The sequence below is a fragment of the Vicugna pacos genome, chromosome X (assembly GCF_048564905.1).
Source record: "Vicugna pacos chromosome X, VicPac4, whole genome shotgun sequence".
NCBI lineage: Eukaryota > Metazoa > Chordata > Mammalia > Artiodactyla > Camelidae > Vicugna > Vicugna pacos.
This window is the reverse complement of record NC_133023.1, coordinates 36,134,102-36,145,458: the sequence shown is the minus strand read 5'-3', so window position 1 is coordinate 36,145,458 and position 11,357 is coordinate 36,134,102.

The following is an 11,357-nucleotide window of genomic DNA, read 5'->3' as shown; positions in this document are numbered from 1 at the left end:
AGACCCAATGAGTCCTCCTTCCCCATGTGTTTCTGGGCTCCTCTTTCTGCCCTCCTCCTTCAAGTCAGCTTTGCCCCAAGTCTCTCCTTGGTCCTCCTCCTGGGGCACTTCAGTTGGTGACCTTCTCCTGTCCCAAGATCCTGCTGATGTGGGGAAGAGGGTCCCATATATGTCCGCTGCTTCCCCGGGGCCAGCAGGGAGATGCTAAAAGGTACTTTTCATGGCTTGATCGCAGAAAGATGGGTTCTCTATTTGAAAAAGCACTATGAAAACGTGGATGAGTGAGAGAACTAGAAGAAAGAAAGGTGAGGGAGGAAGGCTGCCATAAGTTCTCTTGGCCTTTTGTCTCCCCAGCTGACTGTGGCCTGAGAATCTTCCCCTGGGACTTCGACCTGCGGGCAATAATATTTCCTCTGCCTTGGGCATCCTGCCCTGTTGTCAGCCTAGAGAATTTCTGCATTTCATCTTCAGCTCTAGAATAGCTTTCTTCAGGAAGCCAAGGAATGGAGAGTTGGCTGAGCCCAGTGAGCTCCCCCACCCTCCAGTGAGGCTCAGAGTGCCAATTACACAGAACACCTGGCTTAGGAGGGTGACCCAGACAGGTGAGTGGGGCAGAACATGGGATCCCAGATGGGGCTGGCAGGTGATTCTCTCGTGGTTCCTTGGAGACTAGTGCAGGTGGATTCAGGGGTCCAGACCTCAGCAGGGGTATGAAAGGTCATATTGAGCTGGCAGGGTAAGGAGGGTCGGAGATTGGCAGCACCTGTGTTCCAACTAGATCCTTGCCTCATAGGGAGACGTGGTGATGTTGCTGGTGATGAGGTTCTGTCTCAGAAAGAATTCTGAGATAAGACACAGAGATTAAGAAAGTAAAGCAGGGGTTTATTAAGGGATAGATAGTACACTCTCCAGGGGAGAGTGGGCAGGCTCAGATGAGCAGCTGTGCTGGGTTTCTTTGGCAAGTTGGTTACATAGGGTGTAAAAATGAATGGGCGGTATATTCATTGGGAAGGGAAGGGTTTGGGGTCATATTCCCTGGTTTCCATCCCAACTCCACCCTCCTGAGGGGAGGAGGGATTTTTGTCCTTATTTAGTCTGGATTGGAAGTGTCATGGCATCAGTGCATGATGGGTACTTCTAATCTGCAAGGCTAATTTTATTGTAATGAGGGCATAATAAGCAAAAGGTTACATTTGGACACTAGAGATTCCTGCCTTTTCCCACCTTTCTTTGTTGGCCTCCAGGCCACGTGTCACCCCAGAATATGGCATTTCTTTTGTTTGTTTGTTTGTTTTTATTTTTTTTAAACATTTTTACTGAGTTATAGCCATTTTACAATGTTGTGTCAAATTCCAGTGTACAGCACAATTTTTCAGTTATACATGAACATACATACGTTCATTGTCACATTTTTTTTCACTGTGAGCTACCACAAGATCTTGTATATATTTCCCTGTGCTATACAGTATAATCTTGTTTATCTATTCTGCATATGCCTGTCAGTATCTACATATTTTGAACGCCAAGTCTATCCCTTCCCACCTCCTCCCTGGCAACCACAAGTTTGTATTCTGTGTCTATGAGTCTGTTTCTGTTTTATATTTATGTTCTTTTTTTTTTAGATTCCACATATGAGTGATCTCATATGGTGTTTTTCTTTCTCTTTCTGGCCTCCTTCACTTAGAATGACATTCTCCAGGGACAACCATTTTGCTGCAAATGGCATTATACTGTCATTTTTATGGCTGAATAGTATTCCATTGTATAAATATACCACATCTTCTTTATCCAGTCATTTCTTAACAACTCAGAGGTTCCTGCTTTTCTTTTTCTGCCCAGGGACCCCTGGTGCTTACACGATATATGATTTCCTGCAATTGACCCTGTGCCCCTCTCTTTTTTTCCCCCAACTCCTGCCTTTTGGCCTGCAACCCCCTTTCTCTGCTCATGTCTAGCTATCTGCCTGCTCTAACAGTGCAAACAGGGTAAAGTGCTCAGTTGCTAAGTGCAGACCTCTGGCCCAGGGCTGGGTCTCAGACCCCATCTTCTCACAAAGGGTCGGCGTGAGGGGGCAGGACAGAGGCTCAGTGCCCAGCGGCCATCAGCAGTCCCCCGGGAATTCTGTGGGAGGCTCAGCTTCTGCTCCTTGTGTGTGGGGCCCTTCCACCTGAACTTGAAAGTAAGCCCTGCCCTGGATCAAGATTTCCTGTTGTTATTTTCAGCCAAGCCCTCGCCCTCCTCCCTACCCCGAGCCACCCTGGAAACCCAGACTGAGGATGGCTGGGCCCTGGCGTGGCAAGCCCACCATTTCCCCTGAACATTCTTTGACCACCGAGACTGTCCTATCCCTTCACTCATCCTGGTGATCCCCTACCCCCACCCCCACCCCCACCCCTACCATGCTGCCTCTGCCCCAGGAGACGGGATTGCGCCAGGCATGGGCTCCTTCTTTCGGTCTCAGAGGGACTGACCACTGCAGATCCAGTTTTCCTGGACATTAATCCATGAAAGATGTTATCTGCCAAGTGCTTGAAAGCACCCACCCGATGTTAAACCATGCTTGTATTGCCCCAATGCTGTCTTCTGTTTACCTAACCAGGAATTTCTACCGTAGACAGATTCACATATGTGCTTGGGAGTGGGGGTGCAGAGGGCCAGGGAGAAGTTTGGCCCAACTTTAAGAAGCCAGAGGTGCCCTTCCTGGGGGTGCCCTGGGTCAATCCCAGCCCTGGAAGTGAGCTGAGGCAAGACTGGATTTGTTCCTTTCTGTGCTTGTTCATTTTAATTTGTTAGTTTTGTCTTTCAGCCAGATACCCAGCTTCCCCTCAAGACTAGGCATGTCATAAATGATCGAGTGAAATAAATAACGAATAAATGCTTCTCTCTTGGATTCCAATTTAAACCCAAGGAGCCCTGGTGAGATCTGAGGCCTGGTCTTGTCAATTATTTCTTCCAGACTGACCTCCAGTTACTAATTGGCTCATTTAAATTCCTTCTTTTGAGGGCACGTTACAATGGAAGTAAAATAATTAAAGAGCAGCAAACTTGAATTTGTGGTTGGATACGTTTGAAGCTATGTCATTAGCATTCTGATACTGGGCACCATATGAAATTGTGGTCCAGGGAAATGACTGGCTTTTAATTTTTCCCCTGCAAATGATGTTTCATAGTAAAATCTGCATATTAATGCTGATCCTTGATCATATCATGCAGAAAACAAAATGATTGCGTTGTATGGCATTTTTGGAAAGTGGATAAGTTTACTCCATGCCTGGAAGTGAGGAGCCTGGGGGCTCCAGCCACACAAGACCCCATCCATCTGCCCAGAGGGCTGATGGCCTCCAGATCTCCACACAAGTAGAACCCACTTAGAGTGGGGCCTATCATTTGGGGGAGACATTAAGCATCATTTAAACAAATCTGTAATTTTAAATCTTTATGGAGGGAAAGTAAAGAAGATGATAAGAAATTCTGATGGAGAATTCATTGCGGGGGAGGGATTGTCAGGAAGGGCACCTCTGAGGAAGTGGTATTTCATCAGTGACCTCAAGAATTTAGCCAAGTGAGGAATGGAGAAAAGAACCTTCCAGGGAGAGGACACTGAGACAGAAAAGGGCCGGATAGGTCTGAGGATTTATAAGCAGAAATAGATGGCTGGAAGGTTCTGAGGGAGAAGGGAGTGGCTCTAGGCGGAGGTAGAGGAGCAGGCAGGGGATAGAACATGCAAGGCCTTGGGAGCTGTAGGATATCACATCCAAAGTGCAACAGCAGCTCTTGGAGGGATGTAGCCTCCGATTGACACGATCAGATTCGCCTTTTCGAAAAATCACTCAGGCTACTGGGTGGTGTGGTGGAAAAAAAAAAACAACAAAGAAAGCAGGGCATTTTGATAGGAGGAGAGTAACTAGCGAGGTGATAGTGGAAGGGAGAGGTACTCCAAGATTATTATTTTTAGAAGCAGTTGTCACAATAGACCACAAACTGTCACTGAATCTTCATTTTTGTTTTTAAGGCTAACTTTTTATTGTTACTAATAGCTTCACTTTCCTTCTCCTATTGACTGCTTAGAACAGGTGAAGAGCGCCACTTAACAGATGGGAAAATATACACTCAATACCGAGATTCAAACCCAGATCTAGCTAGCTCCAGAGACCTGAGCTCTTACCATGTATGCTCTCCTACAAAAGAGGGTGAATTAACAAAGAATCTGTTTCCAAAGGAAATTCTTAGTGCTAAATGAATCAAAATATACATGTAGGAGTAATAAGTATTCTCAGTTCCGTGTTAAATCTAAGAACTGAAACCAACATACTTTCCCGTCCCTGAGCCACACAATACAGGAACCAGTCAAAATAACTTGGTGACTTGTTCCAGGAAACACTTGCTCCCAGAATACAAAACTTTGAACCAACAAAAATAGATTATTTATTGATACTCACAGCTTGCTCAACAAGACTCACTTCAAGACCCCCACCCCATTATGCCTACCAATCCTACGTTATTACATCAGAGATGCTGCCAGTCTTAACCAGTTTCCTGCCTTTCAAGACTGGCCTTAAAAATCACCCACCCTAGAATGGTGAAGCCACTATGGAAAATAGTATGGAGATTCCTTAAAAAACTAAAAATAGAGTTACTATAAGATCCAGCAATCCCTCCCCTGGACATGTATCTGGAGAAAACTCTAAAAAGATATATGCACCCCAAGGTTCATAGAAGCACTATATACAATAGTCAAGAGCAACCTAAATGTTTATTGATACTGATGAGTGGATAAAGAAATTGTGAGATAGACAGACAAACACACACACACACACACACACACACACACACAATGGAATACTACTCAGCCATAAAAAAGAATAAAATAATGTCATTTGCAGCAACATGGATGGACCTGGAGATTGTTATACTAAATGAAGTAAGCCAGAAAGAGAAAGAAAAATACCATATGATATCACTTATATGTAGAATCTAAAAAAATGACACAAATAAACTTATTTACAAAACAGAAACAGACTCACAGACATAGAAAACAAACTTATGGTTACCGGGGGGGAAAGGAGGTGGGGAGGGATAAATTGGGAGTTTGAGATTTGCAGATACTACTATATATAAAATAGATAAACAACGAAGTCCTACTGTATAACATGGGGAACTATATTCAATACCTTGTAATCGCCTATAATGAGAAAGAATATGCAAAAGAATATATATGTGTATAACTGAATCACTATGCTGTACACCAGAAATTAACACATTGTAAGTTGACTATACTTCAATAAAAAAGAACACCCACCCCGAGTTGAAACCTATAAACACTATAAACCTATAAACCCTGCCCTGATTTCTCCACTTTGAGACACTGCTAAGACTCTGTCAATGTGATATTCTCCCTTACAGCAGTGAGTCTAATAAATTTAGCTTTACTTGATTGACATGTTTTCCAGTGGTCTTTTGGGAGGCCAGTTGTTGACAAATGTCTGGTAGGATACTTTACTTTGAGGCTCTGCTGCCTAAAGGGAGGTCTGAGAATGTTTTTATAAGAGCATAGTATTTAGTTCTATACTGATATGAAAGATTTGGATTAGAGAATAGGAATTTATTTGGATCAGAGGATAGTAATTTCTGTTCTCTAGTTTATTAAAGGTGCAAAATTGGAGTCTAGTTTTGTGCTTATGTAAGGCAATTACATTTGCTGCTCAGGATCACAAAGTCCAATCTTTTTGTATCTAGAAGGCAAAACCGAGAAATGACTATGTTCAGGTATATGTGTGGCGGTGCAGGGAATGAGGGCACTGGTTTTTAAATCATTAAAAGCTCTACTTATTGCCCCAAATGCAGGTGCCTGAAATAGCAGAAATTTGAGGACAGGCCAATAATGGCCTTTAATTCTTAGTTTTCAAGAACTTCAAGGCCCATGCAGTAGGCTGAACAATGGCCCTGGCAAAGATATTCACATCCTAACCCCAGAATCTATGAATGTATTACTTACATGGCAATAGGGACTTTGCTGATGTGATTAAGGAGAGTAAAATAGGGAGATGGTCCTGGATTATCCAAGTGGGCTCAGTGTAACCATAAATGTCCCATAAGATGAAGGCAGGAGGGTCAAAGTGAGAAGGAGGTGATGTGTCTATGGTAGCAAGAAATCGGAGTGATGTGACCATGTGCTAAGGAATGCTGGCGACCTCCAGAAGCTGGAAGAGGCAAGGAATGGACTCTCCCCTGGGGCCTCCAGAATGAACCAGCTTGGTTGACACCTTGACTTCAGCCCTGTAAGATTCATTTCAAACTTTTGACTTCCAGAACTGTAAGATAATATGCTTGTGTTGTTTTAAGCCACAAAATTTGTGGTCATTTATTACAGGTGCAATAGGAAACTCATGCAGCCCATATAATTAAAACAGCTGACACAGCAAAGGTATTCATGATGGTCGTGAGAGAAGCTGATTCGCCCTCACTCCCTTTGGCCTGTCTGAATTGGCCCCACTGTCCAGTGAACTAGCCTTCAAGGTGCACACTCTGGCCTGCTCTGCACAGTCCAGCAGCAGCAGATGGGCCCCACACCTGCATCTCCCATGTCCCTTGGTTGATGCTGATACATTGCCCCATTGTAGTGGGGCAAGTGGAACTCCTTTTCTCATTTTCTTAATAAAATCAAATTCACCGCTAGACCTATGTGTCTATCCAGTTCAGGGTGCATGGTTTATCAGCTTAGATGTTGGTCTTTTCAGGGCAAAGTGTTTGAGGTTCTTTTCTTAATTCCACTAAGATCCCATAAACTGAAACTACAGGAATCATGGGCACTGTTTAAGATATCAGGCACTATTAGCCATATATTTTCTGAATTCATATAGCCCAGAATAAAATAGACTGCTTGGGGGGAACTCCAAGGTGGTCCCAGTACAATGTAGTGTGTAGTCACAATTTTTACTCCCAATGCTTAAAGAGTAGTATATTTTTGCACCAAATGACTCTAAGTCAAACTTCCTAAAAACCCTCCTTAAATGTTCTGTCTCCCTAAACTGTCAAGGCAGCTTTTTGAAAATGCCTTCTCCCTCACTGCACTCCATAGCCCCAAGTTGATTTTCTGAAATTTTCTCTCCTCCTGCTTTTCCCAGATTAGGTCCCTGCCCAGCTTAAGGTACAAGCGATTCCACATTTCTCAGCTCCCACCAATGTTCTCCCACACCCATGACCGAGATGGACACGACAGAGGCTGAAGAACCGAGTAGTTCTTAACAAAAAACATCTCACCGGGAGATTAAGGTGGTGAGAAGGCTGTGGATATCAGATGTTAATATTTTTTGATCCATGTCGCAACTGGAAAGTAAGAGAACCACCAGCGAATGTGTTTGGAGGAAATTCTGGGTGGAGGTAACGCCTCTTCATTTCCTGAAGGATGAAACTGTCTTAAATGCTTTAGGATTTCCTTTGGAAGGAAACAGCAGTGTTTGGCCAGAAGATGGCACTCTTTTAAAACAAATTTAGGCCGCCCCTTTGCACAGGGGGCTAGGAGACAGTGAGTCCTAGTTGTTAAATATCTCAGAGTGCAGAGAAGGGCCCAGTAGAGGGGGACAGAATATGACTAAAAGGCTGAACCACAGTCAACGGAGGAAAAGGGATTTGACTTAACGTTCAGCATTTTTTGATGATGCTTTTTGTGGTTTTCTTTACTGTTTAGCCGTGCCATTTGTGATGGTCCGAATGTTTGCATCCTCCCAAAATTCATGCTGAAATTCTAACCCCACAGTTCTTAAGAGGTGGGGCCTTTGGAAGGTGAGTAGGTCATGAGGGTGGATCCTTCGTGAACGGAATGAGTCCTCTTATACAGAGGCCCCGCAGAGATCCTCTCCCCTTCCTTCACGGGAGGGTACAGCGAGAAGTCTCTGAACCAGAATGCAGGCCCTTACCATACAATGAATCTGCCTGTGCCTTGATCTTGGACTTCCCAGAGAAATAAATTCTTGCTGTTTATAAGTCACCCAGTTTATGGGCTTTTTGTTATAGCAGCCCAAACAAACTAAGATACCATCTCATTGTTATTTATTTCCTTTCTCTGCCCTATGCCGTGTCCTTCCCGACTTGCTGCACAGTGACGCTTATAGAGGTTTGAGGACAGATCCTAGAAACCTCCCCCTAAATCTCATGTACTTCTGGAAACTGCCCTGCATCTCATGCTTTGCTGTCATAGCACTGACCAGAGCCATAATGAATGTGTTGCTTGGTGTCTACAGTAGACTTTATGCTCCACATGGCGGGCTCTATTTTGTTCACTGCTAAATCTCAGCATGGTTCCTACCAGCACATCATAGGTGCTCAAAAAGTACGTGTTAAATGACTGTAAGAATTGAAGGCAGTTAACTGCTCACAAAATGTCAAAAGTGCCTTCTTTCTGCTTGTATTTTAAAACGTTGATTGATAATAACTGATATAGTCAGCCCTCTGTATCCACAGTTTCCACATCTGTGGATTCGACCATCCCTGGGTTGAAAATATGTGAGACAAAAATTCCATTAAGTTCCAAAAAGCAAAACTTGAATTTGCTACACACCAGCAACTATTAACATAGCATTTGCACTGTATTTATAACTATTTACATATTTACATTGTATTAGGTATTATAAGTAACTTAGAGATGATTTAAAGTATACAGGAGGATGTGCATAGGTTATATGCAAATGCTATGCTATCTCATACAAGGGACTTGAGCATCTGTGATTTTGGTATCTGAGGGGGTCCTGGGACCAATTCCCCATAGGTACTGAGGGACAACTGTACTTACTGAGTGCTTGCTCTGCTAAGCCCTTACCTGCACAATCTCACTTTTCCCATCAATTCCGTAAGGCAGGTACTCTGAGTCAGAGTAAATGACACAAGTTTCGGGGACACCCTATTCACTTTGGTGGTATCAACCTATCAAGATTCTCATTGGAGATTCCTCAAAAGACTAGGAATAGACTTACCGTATGACCCAAGAATCCCACTCCTGGGCTTATATCCAGAAGGAACCCTACTTCAGGATGACATCTGCACCCCAATGTTCATAACAGCACTATTTACAATAACCAAAACATGGAAACAGCCTAAATGTCCATCAACAGGTGACTGGATAAAGAAGAAGTGGTATATTTATACAATGGAATACTACTCAGCCATAAAAACCGACAACATAACGCCATTTGCAGCAACATGGATGTTCCTGGAGAATGTCATTCTAAGTGAAGTAAGCCAGAAAGAGAAAGAAAAATACCATATGAGATCGATCATATGTGGAATCTAAAAAACAAAAACAAAAATAAACAAACAACAAAAAACAAAGCATAAATACAAAACAGAAATAGACTCATAGACAGAATACAAACTTGTGGTTGCCAAGGGGGTGGAGGGTGGGAAGGGATAGATGGGATTTAAAAATTGTAGAACAGATAAACAAGATTATACTGTAGAGCACAGGGAAATATACATAAAATCTTATGGTAGCTCACAGAGAAAAAAATGTGACAATGAATATATATATGTTCATGTATAACTGAAAAATTGTGCTGAACACTGGAATTGTAAAATGATTATAAATCAATAAAAAATGTTTAAAAAAAAAGACTTATATTTTGGGAGAATGCTCCCAAGTGCTCTAAACTTTGTGGATCAAATCTGCCCTAAAATAAACTGATATAAATTCTAGGGAAAAAAAAAGATTCTCATCGTGTTGCTCTTTGGACCTTTAAGCACTGCCCCCATGTCCCTTCTCTTCTTGCTCCCCTCAGCATACACCCTCGCCACTACACTCATCCACCATTTCACCTATGATTTTGCCTGTGGATCTTGGTGGTTCTTGGAAGATGTCTGAGGCTCATTAATATGCAAACTTGGCTCCCACTGAGGCGTGACTGTAAAGGAGTGTGTATAATAGTCTTGTGTGGGTCAGACATGCATTGGGTGGTGTCTGGCTTGAGTGGTCCACTACCACCCACCTTGAAGGAAGTTCCTCAAGCCAACTTTTTCACAAGGCCCCAAAGCTGCCTTCAGAAACCTGGCTCCAGGATAAGACAACCAGTTCACACCAGCTGTCACCTTGAGACTTACCTTCAAATTCAGAAGATAATGGCCTTGGTCAAGGAAGGGAACGGAACCCTACATTCCAATAGCAGAAGAGGTATTGTTAATATTACCCAATACCTTCCTTTGTTTCCATCCTGTTCCTCCAGTGTCTCAGCCAGCTTCTCCAGGTTAAGGGATGTGGCTTGCATTTTTAACATCACCTCTGTGTAAAGGGGGCAATATGGCTTTAAAAAGTTAATCCATTCAATGTTGACATGCTGCTGAGATGAAATGCTGACAAAAGAGCAACGATTTCTATCTTCCAGCGAGGGTGCAGGCTTTCCAATAAAGTTTGGCACTGCTCCTATCAATCATGATGCTGACACAGCCGGAGATAAGCATTGCCTGGGGAAGGGCTGCTGGAATGGCTCTTTCGTGAGAGAGATTTCTGGTCTAAGAAGGCTTTTTTCTGCCTCCCACCCACCCTGCTTTTTTGCCCTTAACCAGGCCTTTCTTATCTGCTCCTGGTAGTTTTACAAAATGGTTGCTGGTTTTGGTACTCCTTTCTCAGAAAATCAAAGGCATCCAAAATAATTTGTCATTTATGTGATATAAAACCAAACCTTGCATTTATTTATTAGAGACTTGAGGACAATTTGGACATGTGAGCAAAGCCTTCATATGTGTTTTTCTTGATTAGGAATCTCTTAAAGGAATCTGAATATAAATGTTCTTCTGAGGGGCAGATACTTCCCAGGTCAGCCACAGTCCCCACTACTCCCTAATGTCTCATGCCTGCTGCTGTTCATTTTTAGCTGCCTGACTCATGAAGACATTGGATCTGGGACTCCTGTTTGTAAATGTACATTTCCCCTCACCTCCTTTAATCTTCCTATTAGTAACCTGTAGAGAGGGTTCCTACAGGAGACAGAGAAATGATTTCCATTTCCAGAGTAGCTTCCAATGTGGATTTTTTTTTCTTCCACATAAAGAATAGTGCAGAAATACAACCTTCTAAAAGCAGTTTCCTTATCTAACAGGGATAGGTTTAGAGATAGCTCCATTTTATCTGTAAAACCAAAGCTCAAGTCCATGACATCTTTTACATGACAAAGGGCAACTCTGTATTTTTGGAGGGTGTGAAGTGGATAGTATGGGGGCCCCTCCCTGGACTCCCCAGCTGCTCCCCAGACTGATCTTAGTTCACAGCTGCAGTTCCTCACTCAAGCTAACACTCCTTCCCAGAGGGCAGCTCATGAAGGGATACAGAGGCCAGGCCCCCTGGCCTCCATGGGGGACAATTCTGAAGGGCC